This window comes from Ictidomys tridecemlineatus, chromosome 8 (genome assembly GCF_052094955.1).
Source record: "Ictidomys tridecemlineatus isolate mIctTri1 chromosome 8, mIctTri1.hap1, whole genome shotgun sequence".
Lineage (NCBI taxonomy): Eukaryota > Metazoa > Chordata > Mammalia > Rodentia > Sciuridae > Ictidomys > Ictidomys tridecemlineatus.
The window spans coordinates 106,159,236-106,178,868 of NC_135484.1; the positions used below are offsets into that span (position 1 = coordinate 106,159,236).

The 19,633-nt window shown below is 36.9% G+C and overlaps 1 protein-coding gene across 6 annotated transcripts in view; it reads right to left on the bottom strand.

Moving 5' to 3' along the window:
- The window catches only part of Runx2 (RUNX family transcription factor 2), a 228,915-nt gene that overhangs the window by 112,134 nt on the left and 97,148 nt on the right, over positions 1–19,633 (bottom strand). The gene's annotated exons all lie outside the window — the stretch shown is intronic.

Genomic DNA, 19,633 nt, shown 5'->3' on the forward strand with positions numbered 1-19,633 from the left:
AGTAAACTCCAATATGTTTTTGAATTTGCCACCCCCACCCTCTCTATTTTTACCTGATACATTCTGCTGATATTTTTATTACCCATCACATGCCAGAACTATTGAAACGTCTTGGTTTATGGATGCTAGCTAACATAAATTGACATTCATTTTTCAATTAATGAGCTCTGGTTATGGTTTATAGAAAACAATGCAACAAATTTCCGCTAGGTTTACAGTATTTGACCAATCACTTTAGTCATTTTAGACCGTAATATCTTAAGAATTAACCCTTCTTGACAAAATGAACTAAAGTGAACTTTATAGGGATTACAGAATAATTTTTATAATTTACAAATGACAAAATTTCCTGGAATTTGCTTAGTCATTTTATGTTACCAAGAAATGTTTCTGAAACACACTGCAAAGTGTTCTATGAAGAAACATCAGCAATTTGCTGTAGTATGATGTAATTCCTTACTTAATAACATATGGTAAAGAGGTGGGAGGAATCCTAAGCTTAAAAATAAAGAATATAAATCTCTTTCTAGTTTTCAGTTTATTTTTCATCATTGTTGCCAAAGCAAATAACAACTATATCTTTCTCCTTGAGTAGGTAGGTATGTATCTGTATTTCCAATCCTTGTTTTAGCGATAAACTCATGATTTCCTTGAGATCTCATTCTTTGGTTATTTCGATGCTGTGTCCTAACTATTTATACCTTATGTTACTAGCCCCATTATGACAACTGAACTTAAAAAAAAAAAAACCCACTGTGTATTAAATCAACTAAAGAAAAATGTTAATTTGACTTAACAAAAGAGTCATCAAGATGAAAGTCTAGAGTTCCAAAAGTGCTATTACGGCAATCTAAGTTCATAAATGCAACCCCCAAACTATCCCAGTAATGTACGTGGTAGCCTCAGAGCTCCCCAGAGCCAGTTTATAACTCCTCGCTGAAATATGCTGAATAAATAAAATAGCAAGGAATGACTTAACACTAATGTATTCTTCCTGCTGTTATCCATGTGCCTCTTCCATGTCCAGCACATTAAGCACATTAAGCTGAACCATGTAAACTGCTCAGAAGTCGAAGGTACCACATCAATACAGATCTTTTGGTTCTAAGAGTTTCAAAAGAACATGAACCTACATTTGGGGGTATTAGGGTCTGATGGAAGTTAATGAAACCTTATCAACACAGTGCCTGTCCCTGGAGAAAAAAGTCCACTAAACAACAAACGTAAATATGATATGAAGGAAAACTCAACACTGAGGTGAATTTTTAGATAAATAAAAATGACTTCAACAAAACTCTGCTATGCCCTTAGAACTCCTAAATTAGCCATGAACTCCTTCTGCTAGTTGAGATATTCTCATGGCAAAGTCTAAACTCATAATTTACTCTTAGATAACTACAATCAATCCCCATTTGACAAATAGAGAAGCTGAAATCCAGAGAAGGGGAGCCATTCACTCAACATCACCACACAGAACCATGTCTAAATAGACCACTCTTGACTTCCAACAAAGGACATGCAGTGTTAGATACTCCTCTCTCTCTCCCCTCCTACTCTTCCTCTCTCCCTGCCTCTCTACCAACTTAGAAGTATATTTGCCTAAATGAAAAACACTTAACCAGATCCTTCTGATGCCTAAGTGTTGCCCCAATAAGAATTACTATTTTGGGGATACTATTAACAACTCTTTCTAGCCTTGTTGTTGATCTAATCTGCTAAATAGTGAGCAATTAGTTCGGTTGCTCAGAGCATAATGTGAATGAGACCAAGGTCAAGGGTTTGATCCCCTTAGGACCTGCTGGCTTCCTACAGATGCATTTCATTCCAAAGCTGTTGTCTACACCTCTAGCCACAGCCCGACAGCTTGCAAACAAATGGAGTTGTCATAAAGAGAGCTTCAAGATCCTTGCTCATTAAAACAGCAGCAGCAGCAATTTTTCACAGCCTAATATACATAGGGAAAATGTTAATAAAATTCCTATGAATTTCAAATAAAAATAAAATCAATGTTAAAAGTAAAAACATCTTGTCCCTCCCTACAAAGTCTATGAAGAAAAAGGAAAAAAAGTCTCTCTTAACCCAATCAGGGTACTAGGGTCTTCAGAGAAAGTGGAAACTGGATGAACCAAAACAAGAGGTAGTAAAAGAAACCCCCTGCACTTCTTTAATTCTCACAGCCTGCAAGCCTCCACTGAATCTTGCACACACTGCTTTCTAATGCTATTACCCTGGGTCATGTCTAACTCCCAACTGAAGAGTGAGCTCTTGAGGACAGAGATCTAATACTGCTTAGTCTCCCCTTTGGAGGCTACTAACAGCTAATATTTGACTTTTCTAGGCCTTTATTTTAACATACATTGTCTCCTTTAATAATAGATGGTTTATTTAAAATGGGAAAGGAGATCTTAATTAAGGATTAAAGAATTAAAGATTAAAGATTAAGAATTAAAGGGAGGGGCTGAGGAACTAGCTCAGTTCAAAGAGTGCCTGCTTTGCATGCACAAGGCCCTGGGTTCAATCCCCAGCACCACAAAAAATTAAAATTAAAAAAATAAATAAAAGTAAATCCAAGTTTGAGAAGAGTGACCAATGAGGTACTTGCCATTTAGGGCTATCAGCTAAGAAACATGTTACCTTTCCCTCTAAGCAGCAGAATTTACACATCCCAGCTGAAGAGGCAGGTCAGGGCAGAAAAAAAGGAAAAGGGCTTTGAATCCCAACTGAACATATGTTGGCACATTCACAGTCCTCTGTCCTATTTCTTTCATGCAAAAAGCCATCATGCTTCTCAGCAATGAGGTGTTAACTTCAAAGCTTCATTGGGGCCTTTTAAATGGTAGGAGTTATTGCTTCAACAAATCTCAAATAAAACCCAAGAATGTTTTATTAACCCCCTCATGGCAGCCTTTCTATTGGAACATATACAAGATCTTTGCAAAGCAGCTGCTCTCGGGTAACTAAGAAGCTTCTTCCCCTTTTGCAACACTTTGGCTGAATCTTTCCAATTGCTCTCTTCTGTAACTTCCTTCTTCACTTCTCTTCCAGTAGTATTTATTTCTATATCATTCTTTTGGGCCTTTACTACTTCATTAAATTATTAGTTATTTCTTATACTTTTCAACTATAGTCAGCTTTAGGTGGTAAAAGATTTATTTTTTCTTCTCACATCTCTCTCAGAACCCAGTACACATTGTAAGAACTTAAAATGAAGAAAAAGTGGGTGTATGAAAGGATGAACAAATGAATAAGTTAATGAGTCTAAGGATCAGTAACTGTACAACAGCTAGTACTTTTTTGACACATTAAATAACAAATTATATTGAAATATATTTAAAGTATTAAGCAGTGCTGATGTCAAACCTAAAATGTATTTCATACTGAAAGAACACTGTACAGCTCTCTTTCAGAGTTCAAAGCTATTCTTGTCTATGACTATATCACTTGACTTCATACTGCATATAGGGGCCCCACAAGTAGCTGTTTGCCCCTAGTAAACAGGTGCCCTTGGTTTGGGAGCTCTAAGGAGATGCATAGCCTATCAGAAGGTTAGCACATCCTGGGTTAAATGTTGCCATTAAGGCCATGCATTTATTTGGAGTGAGCAAAGTAACAGGTAAAACTTAAAATTCTCACATGTCTGACTCTGACTTTCTAGACAAGTGTATAGGGCCAGTATGTAGAGTATCAAAAATCATAGGTATGGGCTGGGAGTATAACTCAGTGGTAGAGTACCTACCTAGCAAGTATACGGGTCAGCACCTCCAATAAAAAGAAAGAATCGTAGATGACTTTGATAGTTAAAACAGGAAGCCTGCAGACATGGTGGATCTGAGAGGCAGCTTGAGACTCTTCCATGTTTCTCCCAGCTCAAGTCCAGTGTTCTACACTAGTCTAACACAGCATGCCAGTGGAAAAGGGTAGAGGATCTGCCTTGAGCTTCCTTAGATCTACATTCCATGAAAATACCCATGACATGGGAAATTCTTCCATTCACATCACTACTTAACATCACACAGGTGGCAGAACCTTAAAACTAGAGTATATCATCCCCTACACAAGCATTGGTTCACCGTCTTTTAAAAGGCACAACTAAACAACTCTGCAATAAAGAGGCAAAAAATAGGCAACTGGAGGCATATTGAGAAGCCTCTGCCCCATTTGCTAAAATCATATCCCACTGCTCCCCAGAAGGACCCCCTCTTCCTCATGGTGTGACACAGTCAGGAGCCTCAGAGTAGCTTTGCTCAGCTTCCCCTTGGCGCTCAGACGCCTCTCTCTGCCAGACCAATGTAAGCAAGCACTCTCTGCAGAGCTCACAGTTACACAAAGACTTACAATGTGATGTACAAATTATCAGCATCATTTTTTACCATGCACACCTTGGACACTTATGTATATAAATTTTGCTGCCCCATTTATTTTAAGGTATTATCATTGTTTTTGGTAAATATTTTCATTTTTCAATTAAAAAAAAAACAAATTAAGAACAAAGTATCTCTGTTAGACCCTACTTAATACATAATCTAGTACTGAAAAAGATCAGAACTTTGAAAAAATTGCTAAACAGATGAGCTATATGCATAGTCTCAAGCATGTAATAAGCAGATATGCTATATAAACATTACTTAAAAGTCAAATTTAAACTATATGCAAAATATTACTTTGTGTTTTCCATATGAAGATCTTCAGGGGTTTTTACATTAGTTCTCTGAAATTCCTTGAATTTATCCCTCCACACTAAAAAATAATCAAGTATTTATCACTAAATTAAATCTAATTTCATCAGATGATAATTAGGGAAATATGCCATATGTGGGAGAAATGTAATGGATCATGCTGATGGAGAAGGAACCAGCAAAATGAGAAAGTAGAAATCAATTTTTTAAGGTAATGAAATGACTAGCAAACTTCATAGTTTAAAAAAGAGAGAGAAAAGTGCCCTCAACTATCCAGTATAAATATTTGTTTTCTGTGTTGTAATGAATTGTACTTTTCCACTGCATGCTCACAAATTCTGAAAGACTGCTTGATTCTAAGGCGAAAGTATGTTAATACTGAAAGGGAGGGGAGAGTGGCGATCTTCAGAAATATAAACCATGCCTTCAATCCACCCAAATGTTAAGGATATTGCTGGAATAGCATATTTCCTTTTTGTAAAGGGAAAGGGGGCAGGCAGTAGCTGTTCGAGTGAACATGTATGCAGATTGGGAGGGAGACTAAGACAGAAAGAAGGAGCCAAAGGAGAAGGAGGTAGGAGACAGAACGGGGAAAAAGAAAAAGAGATCCTGCTAGGCCTTGATTAGGAACTTTTTAAATCCTAGGAAGGGTGGATAGTCTTTGAAACCAGATCCGCTGCAGGAAGGAGGCCAGCACCCAGGACACCGTGTCTTTCAGAAGGGGCCACCCACGGTGCCGTGGCGGTCATATGACTGCTCTGTCACATCCTGAAGCCATTTCCAGCCCATGCACACGTCTGTGCTCCCATTTAGAGAGGATGGGATATATTGGGAACACACATATGGAAACACTTTCAGAGAATCAGTTTCCATGAAATTCATAATGAGCCAAGTGGCTTCAGATGTGGTTGCGTTCCTCCGATTAGCCAGGAAAAAAAAGGAAAAGAGGAGGAAAAAAGGGACAAATCCACCCTTTCAGACTTTATTTCGGTTACAGAAAAATTAAAAACCACTAATAACTTATGGCTACCAAAACATGGAGCCACAATTAAGAGAGGAAGAACTAGAAAAAAGAGGCAAAGAGGTTTAAAAGTGATAGTCTTTCCCTCATAGAAGTAACAGCTCAATATTAGTAATCTTTTCCTAAATCAGGGGAGGCTTTCCTGTGATGTTATCTGCCTAGAGTGGCATAATTAATTTTCTGACATTCTGGCAGAATGTAGTGAGCATGCACACATGAGGGGGTGGGAAGAGATAGGGAGGCAGAGACTACAAGACCAATTCTTATTTGATAACATATGTGGTCAATTAAGATTATTTTAAAAATTGCAACTGAATGATAAATTGTTCCTAAGTAAATCTTTCAAAAAAGACTGAATTCGGAGAGGACAGTCTGGTATTTTCCTGTAGCCTGTGCTAGTGGTAACTTGGACTATATTAAAAACAGAAATTTATGAACTGGTTGAGATGTTATATATTATACACCAAAGCCTGGCTGATAGGAAGGCATGAAATACAAGAAGATGACAAATGGGGGAGGGTTCCTAGAAGGGGACATTTAACTGATATTAGAATAAGTTAAAACATTATTTTTATATTAAAAATAAGAGACATAAACTTCATAATGAACTTTTAGATACAACAAGAAACTTGAAAGTATTCTCCTTGGGGAAGAATGGGGAGAGCAGGCATGGTGAAGAAGTGAAGGAGTCCTTAGTTTTCCTCTGCCCTTTGGGGTTCATCAGTGGAAAAATCTGAGCCACATTTCCTTCAAGCTTGGTAGCAAGCCGAAACCCATTGTGCAGGAATGCTCTGACTCGAAGCTGCCTGATGATGAGCTGGGAACCAGACCTGACTGTTGCTTAACAGACCAGTCTTTGCTTTTCCACAACCATATGAATCCTATAAGTGATTTAATAGTCTTAGTATCCCGTGGTGTTAGCAAAGATTGACTAAGAAGAAAGAGTGGCTAACCAAGCAACTGAGATACCATTGTCATGGCCCAGTGCTGCAGAGAAGATTTACTCCACCAAAGCCCTTCTATTGGGTACACAATGTCACCAACCCCATTGTGGGGAACTAAACTCAAGCTCAAAGGAATGAAATTATTTCCTCAGGGTTACGGTAAATGGTGGCCTGGGATCTGGCCCTAGATCTGTGGGGCTCTGCTACTATAGTCTCCTCTAAAGTGCATAGATTCAGGTCATTTTCAAGAGAATTCTAACAGCTGCCCATAGCTCATGGAGGGCAATGATGAAAAGGCTCCTGATCAATTATCAATGACAGCCCTTCGGATTAAGATATAGAATATCTTAATTATTCGGGGACATAGAATAGGGAGGCTAATGCCTGCCTCTGATTTGCCATGCTTAACCAGCCCCGGAATTTGGATACTGTTTTTACTACTAATGTTCTCAGTGATCAGAAGCAAATGGCATTTTATATTCCTCAGGTTATTATTACAGAAAATACAGTCCTAGCTAGAAAATATGTGAATTGAGACTCAGAATCCTGAAGTTCCTGAATAATCCCATGTACTCAGCTCCAGGTTCAACCAAACACTTCTGTAAGAATATTGAGAAAAGAGATGCTGCTAATGTAGAAAAAGGAGACTAAGAAAAGCCAACAATCACCTTAAAGGCCAGTTTCTGCCACTCCTGAACTGTGTTTTCAGAATTTTAAATCTCCACTTCAAAAAGAAGCCATTATAAATCAAGGATCAGCCCAGTCTCAGACTATGTCTAACCAAATCTACTAGTAATCCAGAAGATAGGCCCTGGGAAAGGAGAAGTCAGCTCTAGGTGGCAGTTGATTACAAGGAAGAATCATGCAAAACCTGACAGTGTTGGTGAACCATTTTCTCAAATGCAATTCCCCAAAATAAGCAAAACAGACTGGAACGGCTTCGTACCCTGGCAGAAACCAACAGTGCTGGTGCCATCCTGGACCTTAAGGCCTATGGCTCAAGCTGCCCAATGCCCCAGATCCAGAAACTGAACTGAATTACCACAGTGCTATTCAAGTCTCAGAAGTCAGCTCCAGCAGACTCTTCCACCCAAGACCTAACACAGCCCATATTAATCTAGAGCCCAGGACAACAGGCATTAGCCTCAAAGCACATCCTGCCAGGATCCTCATCTTCGTCCTTTCATCCTTTCTCCCTCCACGGTCAGATGCTTCCATTTACCTGTTCCCCAAGGTAGGCCTGGACTGGTCATGCCCTGGGATTGGTTCCTGTCCTAGGAGGAAATATGTAAGAGGCTTCCTGATTGTGACAGAGGGCTGCCTTATATGCAAGGTCCTCTTTTGTTTGTGTTGTATCTTCCGCTCAGGTGGCTAATCTGGATTCCTGAATCCTTTCTTGTTCAACTTCCTGGTTCCTTAGAATTTCCTTGTTCTTTGCTGCCTACCTGGCCTGTGACTTCATGTCATGCTTTTCTACTCAGGCATGTTTATATTTCTAGATCTCTGCATTAGATACACACAAACATTGCAGGACCAACAGTCTTGTCCCAACTTACCTTTCCAATCTTGTCTTTTATTCTACTTCTTTTTGACTTTAACAATCTAGTCAAACTGAGGCCTTTTCCATTTCTCATTTTCCCATCTCTGCTGCCTTAGTTTTCCTTATTCTCTCAGCCCTTAGTATTCTCCTTTCTACCTTACCTCAGTTTCTTGAAATTCTAAGCAGTCTTTAAAAATCTACTTCACAATCCCGTTCTTCCTGGGAGCTTCTTTGTACATTCTTGCATTACCTGCCCACCTCCCCCACCACACCACCACAGCAATCTCTCCTTCTGGAATTACTTAGTTCTTCATTGGTATCTCTCCTGTAGGCACCTTATCACCTGCCTCCACTGACTTTTAAATTTCTTAGGAATAGGAACCTTTGTCCTACTTAATTCTAATAAATGTGTTATAGACCCTCTCATATTAAAAAACATACAAAAATATTTTTTAAATGATGGCAAAACCAAATCTGACCTTAATTCTTGCTCCAAATGTAGTTTGTGAGTACCTTCAAACTTCTACTGGTACATCTTCAACTGCCATTCTTGACCTACTATACATCTGGGTATCTGAACCCAGTGCATCTCTTATTCTAGCCTGTGCCTTGGCTTGCCCTCTTGTTCGACCCATTGAACCTTTCTCTGACTCCTTTCAGTCCCAGTAAATGATAAGTTCTCACATTCAAGACTGACACTCAAAAATAGTAAGTAAATATAACATCTCAAATTTGCACATTACTTTTTCACTGTTTTATACATCTGGCCTATCTTCACAAAGAGTCTGTAAAGGAGGAACAATAGGTAACAACTGATAATAAAGCTTAGTCAAAAAAAAAAAAAAAAAAGCCCATCTCAAGGACAGAGCTAGTTTAGTGGCAGAACCAAAGTGAAATCTTTAGGTTTCTCATTTGTGCTCCTTTCCCACTACCACTACACTTCCTTCACTAGCATGTACTACTTTTTAACCAAACAGAATTCCTAATAATGGAAACAACAATGTACCTTTAAAAATTAGGGACATTTCAACTATTTATTTTTAAAGTGATAGCTAGTATGCTTTCTCACATTAGATATTTGGATCCAGTGACATCAGAGACCAAACTATTACCTTCTATTTAAAACTGACTTACTTTGAAAAGAATTTATTTTTCCTTGTTGCTAGGATTTAGTCTAAAACCAGTACAAAAGTCTCTGCATTACACTGAGACAATGCTCCTTATGTAACTTCCAAATCCAAATGTGGTGTTGCAGTAACTCGTTCCTCTGACAGTCTCAGAGTCTTTCCACTCAAGCCCTGCACACGGAATTAACTTAAAACTTCTGCAAGAAAAACGTCCCTTTTAGAGTTTGATTTGGCATCAATTTCAAAGAGCTGTTTGTATATTTTAGAATATGTAGAATTTTCCTTTGATTGAAACCTCTCTTTTAACAATGGACAAGAGATGATTTCTCTTCTGAGTGATTTAAATAAAAACAAACACATCTTAGTTACATACAGCCTTGTTCTCAGAGTGTTTTTTTTTTTTTTTGAGAGAGAAATCAAACCCTACAGATTGTTAAGCATTTGGCAAAAGCCTTCAAACAGCCAAATTCAAATAGTGAAATTTTTCTTGTTTTAGGAGATAAACAAATACTACAGGAAATTGGGGGGGGGGCGGGAATCGAGACCTCCTTTCACTTTCTCCTCTACTAGATAACACTCTTCCTGATACTTACACACACACCCCTCCAGAGGGGTTTCATCTCAATGTTTATTCCTGGTGCTATAGCAATAAACTTGCCACAAATGGACATTTTCAACATCTGTTTGTGGCTACTCCCAGACTCCTTGTATTTCTCTGGGACGTGAAGCCTTCTGTCTCCCAAGAGTAAACAGACACACCTAATTATGTATTAAGGTGTCTGAGAGGAGCTACTTGTTTTGATGACCAAAAAAAAAAAGAAAAAGGCCGGGAGGTGGGGGGGAGGTTGGTGAGAGAGTAAGTAAGGTCTGCTCAGTGAGCTGTGGGACAAGGGACAAACACACAGCACTCCAGTAGTAGCTCCTCAAACAGTGAAGTTCTCCGCCTTCCAAGGACAAAATCCAAGTCCTATTTTTTTCAGTCTGAGAATAATGTTCACTGAGACCACTCCAGATGTGGTCCAATACAGCTGGTGACTGATCAAGAGAAATGGTGCTACTACAGATGAAAGGCAAAACCTACTCAATCTCTTCAGAAGGACTTAATTTTAGGGTAAAAAAAAAAAAAGGAGCAAAAAGGGGAGGAAAAGATGGTTCCAGGTGAGATGGTTCTGTTTTGTTTTTTTCCTTCAGGTCACAATGGCCATGTACAGCAATAAAAAAAAAAAAAAAAAAAAAAAAGGAGGGAGGGAGGGAGGGAGGGAGGGAAGGAAGGAAGGAAGGAAGGAAGGAAGGAAGGAAGGAAGGAAGGAAGGAAGGAAGGAAGGAAGGAAGGAAGGAAAGAGAAAAGAAAAGAAAAATGAATATCTGCAGCCTATGAGGAAGGTAGCAGGAAAAAATATTTCCAGAGCATTGGTCCAACAGTAGGAAATGTGGGTTCTGGCCCCAACACTGCCCCACTGAGCAGGATGATGAGGATGGAATTCCTTCTTCCTGACCAACATGTTCTCCAGTTAAAGGAGGGAATTTGACTAACTTATCTCCATAGGCTTTTCAGATCTAAAAGTCTGATTCTGCTACAAATGAGACAACTCTGAGAATTCCAAAACTATCATCAAAAATTCTACTAGAATTCCTGTAAAGAGAAGACCCATTCATTAAAAAACAGCATTACAGTTTTCAAAATGAGGTGATAAACTTACATACCCAATGAGCAAAAAAAAAGAAATCTAGGTTTTCTCTCCAGTTACAAAATGTCAATTCAACATTTTAGAATATTTGCCCATAAAATAAAAATATGTAATTATTAACAAAACTTTGTAACACAAGCCAAAATAAAATAGAAACACCATTAGTTTTTTAAGAAAACTTTTATCATTAAGATAAATGGAAGTTACAACTAACGTTAGATTTACACATTCAATGAGTAATGTGAGCCATTTCTTTATTCTTTGTTCTAGCTTCTTTAAGCAAATTGATTTAAGTTATCTGAAGTTAAAATAAATAATTTTTATATCAATATTTCAATCCCTACAGGGTAGTATATGTTGTTATGTATAACTTAAGTAGCCTTAAATTTCTTTTTCTTATATATAAAAACACAGACTTTAAATTTTAATATGCCATTAATATGAACATTTTAGCTTCTAGAATAAAATGTTTCTATTTATAAAATTGGGAGGTAGGCTATTTCCACTACTATTTCTCATTAGAGATTTGGTAAGTTTTACTTTATTTTGAGTCCCCTGACCTGCATCAAGCATGTGTGCTGGCTACTCAGTAGGAGCTACTGGTGTTATCTAGCGTGGCCTTTAAGAACAGTAAAATATTGGGCTGGAGTTATGGCTCAGGGATGGAGCGCTCACCTAGCACGCGTGGGGCACTGTGTTGGATCCTCAGCATCACATAAAAATAAATAAATAAAATAAAGTTTTTTTTTTTAAAGAACAGTGAGATAAAATTCTTCTTTAGATGATACCCAATTGGGCTTCTGTATCAAAAGTCTGGTTTTGAAGTAGAGATTCCTATGATAAAGCATAGAAAGCATAGTAGAAAAAAGTATATTATTTGGAGTCAAAGACCTGGGGTTGGGTTTTTATTCTCCCTCTCTTTCACATGTGACTCAAGACAAGTCTTTGTCTCTAAGCCCTAATTTCCTACTGGCAAAATACAAACCATAATGATAGTGATACTCCAATGAGTTGTTGTAGTGATTAAATAAGATAATGTCTGTCAAAGTGTTTTCTATGTATTTAAAACAATATTTAAAACAATTAGTTACATAGCAGTCACATTGTTCTAGGTGTTATATGTAATCTAGAGATGATTTAAAATACATAGGAGGATGTTCACAGGTTATATGCAAATACTGCATCTTCTTATATAAGGAACTTGAGCATCTGTGGATTTTTGGTATTCACAGAGGGACCTGGAACCATTTTTTTTTTCAACTTTAGTCTTGGTTGGTATGATTATTCCCATTTTTCTCTGCACTTAATTTGTTTTAGGTTCTAATATGGTATACTTCATCTCTAAGCCTTAAGTAATTTCTGCCTTCAGAAAAGCTACTATTTCAGATGATGTGAGTGTCCTGGGTCTTTTTAATTTCCTTACTCTCTGGAGTTCCTGAACTACCGCAGAAGATGCTTCTGAAAATGCTTCCTCTTCCTTCCTGCTGGAGTCCTTAGTTTTTTCTTCATGTTCTTTGCACCTGTCCAAGGCTCGGTCTCCTGGCTAACACTGCCTCTGGGCCGGTGCCTTTGAAGACAGCATCTTGACAGGCTAACAGAGTATACTTGTCAGTTAACTGTGCTGAGCCATGGGCCTCTTCACATGCAATGTGGTGCTGTGGGAACTCAACAATCCTAACACAGAGACTGTATTTTTATCTTTTTATTCTTTCCCTGTTTCTCTCAGTGATAACCTCATTATTATATTTTTTTAAAGCCTCCTTGTCTGCCACATTTTTTTGTAACTTAAGCATTTTCACTCAATGTGAATGGCTCTATTTCACTTTCTACATAACCCAAACTGGTTCTGTTTGACTTCTAGAAACCTTCAGGAATATTTTTTCAAATTTTCAATGAGAAGTTCTATAATATGCAGTTTGAAATTTAACTTTATTAAAGTATTTGTAGGAAGACTCTCAGGTGGGGTTCACTTTGATGAAATAGTTTTTTAGTTACCAGGAAGCATAGTAAAGAAGAGCAAAAGATGCAGATTAGCATCCATTAGAGACCCATGGCATAAGCTGTGGTTCTATGAAGCCAAAACCAACACTTCAAATACCAGCTTCGGAAACTACAAAGAGCTAAAATATAACCGTATCTTCAGTTTTCTAGCTTTAAGTTTCTTAACTATGTATTTAGTTACCTATCTCTCTAACTCATTTTTGAGATGATTTTCAATAATGTAGTTAAAAAGATCAGTAAAAAGCCATAACTGGAAAGGACTGTGAGGATGAGCAAGCCTAGCCTCTCATCTTCAGATAAGGCAATTTAATTATAATACATCTGTAACAATAGGATTCAGACCCTCTGGCTCATGGGGAGAAAACACCCATCTTTCTAGAAGATCACCCTCTCTTTACAGCTTATTTCTTTTAAAAATTACTAGATAATTTTTTTATCCAGTGGCTCATTATTTGCTATTTGTCAGTCTGGCTTAGCACTCTCCTTACAGTGATTTTTTTTTTTTAACTTAGATTCTCTTTTACTGTACCCTTTTAAATAAAAAGGCCACAGAATGGTTGAAAAGTACATCTGTCAGCAAAAGAAACAACAGATCTGTCATCCAGTTTCAACCAATAAAGTTTTCAGAGCTCTTAGAATTATTTCCTACATGGATTCCCTTTGAATGGCATCTTCTTCTGGGTCCTTTGAACTTCCAAAACTCAAAATAAAGCCATCAAGTACAGTTTCAGTAGCTTAGTGCACTGGGAAATGTGCTTTCTAGGTCCTGATTCTACTGTTCCCCATTCTTTTAAAATAAACCAACAAACAAATGGCTCTAGTGATTTTCAATACACACACACACCTCTGTGTTTTGGGATTACAAGCAGAAGAGGAAACGCGACCAAGCTCAGGAGGAATTTTGTTACTTTTCAAACAGGAAATGTAGGAAAAACTGCTCATATATTCATAAGGTCTTGAAGCTAATTTCTATAGCTCCCAAACTGAAGATTTTCATGAGGAAGAAGCTCTCTTTTAAATTTTTTTTTTTTTTGTAGTTGTAGATGGACAGAATGCCTTTGTTTTGTTTATTTTATGTGGTGCTGAGAATCAAACTCAGTGCCGTTACGCATGCTAGGCAAGCACTCTGCCACTGAGCTACAGCCCCAGCCTAGAAAGAAGCTCTTTTTAGGGCACAGTTAACGGACCTGAGGAGGGAGTAATGGCTTAGTACAACGGTTATGCCGACAGTTTTACCTATTTAAAGCTTTCTCTTTTAATTATAGCTTGTGGTTAAGGTTCTGCTTAGAATGAGTTCCTCATCCTTAGTTAAAGAGCCTTTCTATTTCAGATGTGCCCCAATTTTCCAGTCCTCTAAGAAGAAGCTGTGCTGGATGTCTGTTCCATTCATGGAGAGGACAAGTGCTAATATATTGCTCAGCTTTGAACTTTTCTCAAATGCAGGGTTATTAGCTTACAAGCTGGAGTTACTACTAGTCTCTTGCTCAGCATTCTCTTTACTTCAAGGACACTTCCACACACTACCCAACATGACCAGCAGAGCCAGCTTAGTCATACCTGGCAATTTTTATTTCAGTCCATTTTAAAAGCAGCAAAAGGAACTGGTGTGAAAAAGCTATGAAAGATAGGAAAACATACTACCTGCATTTAAAGAGGAAGAGAACATACAATACTCAAAATTCACCTCATCATTATACACTACTAAACTGAAGTCTGGGTTTACACAGTGCCAAAGAAGGGAAGCTACTGGAAATAATCAGATTATTGTTAATCTGATTTTTGAAAATTAATAATTTTCAACCAAACAAAACAATTTGGTTCTTAAAATAGATTTCTGGACTGAATTTTCCAGGTGGGTGGTTCTGTACTCACCTAATAAGTCAAGTAATTCCTGAATTACCACTTCATTTTGGAGTGTATGAATAGTATCAAAACAATAATTAAAAATTTATAAGATGCAATATTACTCCTTTCAAAGTAAACTAACAATTGGGAGAAAGCATCTACAAAAGGCTTTTGATGACCTAGCCAAATGCTGCTCTTCTCTCCACTCCAGCAGCTCCATCCCACCACTTCTGGGCAAGCCACCATCCTTCCATAAGAGTGACTGCCACACCTACAGACCACACTCTTTTCTTCCTCCCTTCCCCACTTCTAATTCTCTACCCAACAGTGAGAATGGTTGTTTGTAAACATAAATCAGTCTGCATCATGGCTCTGCTTGACACCTGAGAAAGTCAACACTGCACACAACAGCAAATCCAAACCCCTGATCTTGATCAGTAGAGGCTCTTGAAGTCCCTGACTTCCTATCATCTACATACTCCAGCCATGGGGCATCCTTCTTGAACACTCCAAATCCTTACTACCTAAGGGCTCTTTCACTAGCTTTTCTTACCACCTGGAATGTTCTCCCTTCTCCTGATCTTCCCAGTGCCAAGTCCTTGTTATTGAGATCTCAGCTCAAAGACTGACTCCTCATCACATCACCTAGTTTTACTTTTTTCATAGTACATATCTACCTCTGGTTAATATTTTCGTATTTTCAATTGCTTTCCTTTCCAGTGACAGCTAACATTTACTGAGTGCCATTACTCTAAGGGCTTTACACATTCTTTAAACAATCTTTTGAGGCATTGTTTAAAGTATTACTATTATCACTGTTATTACCATATGCCCATTTTCCCAAAAAAGAAACGAGGAACGAACCAGCTGAGTAAACTCTGCAATGATACAGCTAGTGGGTGAAGAAGTCTGGACTTGCACCCAGGAAATCAGTGTTTAATCTCTATGTCATAAGCCAATAGCAAAAGCTCCATGCATTTTTCTGCCTTGTCCATCAGGATCTACTGAGCCCATCTAGTGAGTAGAACAGTGTTCAATGAATGAGTGAATTTAATGTTGGTAATAATTTGTATTAATAGACATTTTTATCATGTGATCATAAAACACTATGACAAAAATGGTTCATTTTTTTTCCAGGAAGTATACTTTATTCACATACTTAAAATCTGTAACTAGTAAAAGGAACTCTGTTGTGATTCAAATCACACTTTCTCTAAATATATCTAATTTCTTTAATATTTTAGAAAGCCTTTCCTCTGATCTCCTATGTTTTCTTAACAGAATTCACTTTTTTTTTTTTTTTGAGGTAGAGTCTTGCTATATTGCCCAAGCTGTCTCTAACTCCTGGGCCCAAGCAATCCTCCTGCCTCAGCCTATTGAGTAGCTGGAATTACAGATAGGGATTACTGGTCCCAGCAGAATTTACTTGTTCTTGTGTCTTGGTAACTCTTGGCTCATTTCTCCAGAAAGATAAATTATACCTCATTATATCCATTCTCAGGTAAAGAAGATTAATGCAAATAAATTACATAAAATCATACAAAATATCAATAAAATAAAGTCCCTTAACTTTAAATTAAACCTGGGGTTTAAAATCTGTCCATGGACTGTGTTACACACACACATATATGGGGTTTCACCTTAAGCCTCTACTGGAATCAAACATCAAGTTCTAGATGTATAACTTTTTTACTTTAATCACCTGACCTTAGGTTCTTCCCTTCAGAATCTACTAAAGTGCAAAAGAAAGATTTTCTTACCATCAATATATAGTTATTCCTATTAATTTAGTTCTTCAATGAAATATTATCCTAGCCTTTGTTGTTATTATTGATGATAGTATTTAGTTTTCTGATATGATGATTACTAAATCTTTCCTGTATGAAAACCTACCTTTTCAGACTTTAATTTAGAAAAACAGACATCCAAAACTATGCTATGTTGGAAAACATCTTGCCCAACTAACTCAGTTCACACACAGGAAACTAAGACCCATAGAAATCCAGTGACCTGCTCAAGAACCCAGGAGCACATCCAAAGTTAAAAGAGAGACTCCTCAATTCTTAGCTAAGCTCTGTGCCCAACACACTGCCAACAATGCTATGAATGTTTAATCATGAGGCCATATGCCTGGATCTTGGGAAATTGTCTATGGGAAAATGTTTTCCTGATAAACCAAATCAACACAATTTTATGGAATGACTATTATTTTATCAGTATTGATTCAATCATCTTTTGAGATGTACGTTCCAATTCAAATGCTTCGACCATTTGCTGGATTACAGAAGTTATCTGAGGTTTTATGAACTCTTAAAAGGATACCTGTGACACTTCGAAGGTGAGAAGACAACTTTAAATTTCTCTGTTGTCTATTCAGAGGGTCAAACTCAACTCTTTCCTCTTTGGCATCTTTTTGGTCAATTCTACATGAACCTTTAAAGCCATGCTGAGAATATGTCATTTTTCCAAGGTGTAGTCTAGGAACTTAGGGGTTTATTTCCTTATACGCCACAACATTATTGTCAGATTTTTTTCCTCTTTTCTAAAGCCTGGTTTTATTTTCTTTGTAGTTTTTATTTAGATAAGATCTTTCTTAATTGTCTATGGATTTATTATGACCACATCAATGGATTAATTATTGATTTATCATGAATCACTGCTCTGCTTGGCACAAGGTAAAGTGTGTTTATAACCATCATTATTATTTGTTATTATTATTCTCTTCACTATATAGCATTATTACTAATTGCCATAGGGAGCTGGAACAGTGAACATTTTGGTTGGAGAGAGAGCAGTTAACTTCAGATACTGAAACACTGGTCTTATTCTAGTCAATCATGCTTGGTTTTATTTCTAAGTTAGCCACTAAGGTCACAGTCTCTCTGGAAAAGACATGAAATCTTCCTATTTAAGGAAAATATTCTTTGAGATATTAAGGAATAATGCTACCTGGGCCTCATTCTATTTTATCTTATATGACTTTCAGGGATTTGAAATTCAGTAATTTCTTGAGTCGCATTAAAAAAAAACACACACAGTAATTTAGACAGTACAGTCATTCAAATGGGGTCCTTGGTTTACCTCTGACAGAGCTACTTAAACTCTGTCCCAATGAAATAAATAACATATGCCTTCCTGTTGCTGCTCTTCAGGAAGACAGACAAAATAAAGCACTGTCCACAAATAACTTGGAACAATTCAAATAAAAGTGCTGTCACTTTTTGTTTGTTTGCTTGTTTGTTTTACCCATCTGCTCTATTCACATCTATAATCTTTAAAGCCATTTCCTTTAGGAAAATGTAAAAATCCATTCTCTCTGTACAGATGATACTTTGAGTTGCTTCAATGATTATATTTTCAACTTAAAAAAAATTACCTGTGTTGTGTGCGGCTTCATAATGCTTTTTAAGATAATATGACAAGAATATATAAGATCTTATCTTTTTTTCAGCTAGAAAAAGTAAAATTTTATCTTAGAATAATATTTTAATCCTATCATATATTAATTATAAAAAGGATTTTTTACTTGTTTAGTTACCTATTTTCTAGTTTCCCTCATAACTATTTCTACATATTAGCAAACCTAAGAGCTAATTTAAAATAATCATGCAGTTCTTTTGTTCCTTTTCTACCAGCAGTGATCAATTAATATTTCCTAAGAGGTCAATGCTCAATGAAGTAACAAAATGATACTAAAACTTAGTGATTTCAATGGTCTCATTTTTCCTGAACAAAGTATTACCTTGGTTTATTTTTATTAATATGGCAAAAATAGACCTATCAAGAATATTTATATGTATGTATATTCATTTTAAATTCAGTAAGCAGTTAAATACATGCACATGGGTGGGTATATGTTAAAATACAGGGTTAACAACGTTATTTCACTTCATCTGAGATATTAGCAAATTCCATAATACATCACATGTTGGGACCCTTGTATTTATGGAAGTTGAAATTAACGTAAATGGAAATGTCATTAGTCTCCTACAGTACCCCACCTCTACACCTATTAGCCAATCTCTAATGACAGACATCCCATCAGTAACTCTGAAGCTTGCAGCACTGACTACTGGATAACCTTTCGGGCTGAATGCCAAGTACATCTCATGAGTAGGTTCAAAACGGAACAGGAGTATATAAAAATTCCAACTCATAAAGAGTACTGAAGTAGGAATTACAAAGAGATTGAAAAGGATCAGGAAGCCAGGCCCTTGGTCTAGAGGAGCTTTCAATCTAGCTAAAAAAAATAAAAATAAAAAAAATATATATATATATAAAATCTTATCTATTCTGGTCATATCTTAAAAAATGTTATGAAGCTGCACACAACACAGGTAATTTTTTTCAAGTTGAAAATATAATCATTGAAGCAACTCAAAGTATCATCTGTACAGAGCGAATGGATTTTTTAAATTTTCCTAAAGGAAATGGTTTTAAAGTGGTTATAGATGTGAATTAATAGAGCAGATGGGTAAAACAAACAGACAAACAAAAAGTTTCCTTTCACTAAAATCCTGAGCATTCTTTGTTTATTCTTACATCTGCACAGGCTGGCTACATGATAAAACTGTGTCATATTGGCTTTCTATTGTTTTCTTGGTGAAACTAAAAATTTCTTGTCTGAATGTCTTTTTCATTCCTTGCCTGCCTAAGCACATTTTAGGTATGTGCTAAATACTTGCTGAGCTAAATTGAAATGAACTGAAAAAAGGATCCTTACCTAGGAAGGAATACAAGAGGCTATTATCATATGACATTATTAAAGTCTATAAAGCTCTTGGTAGGCAA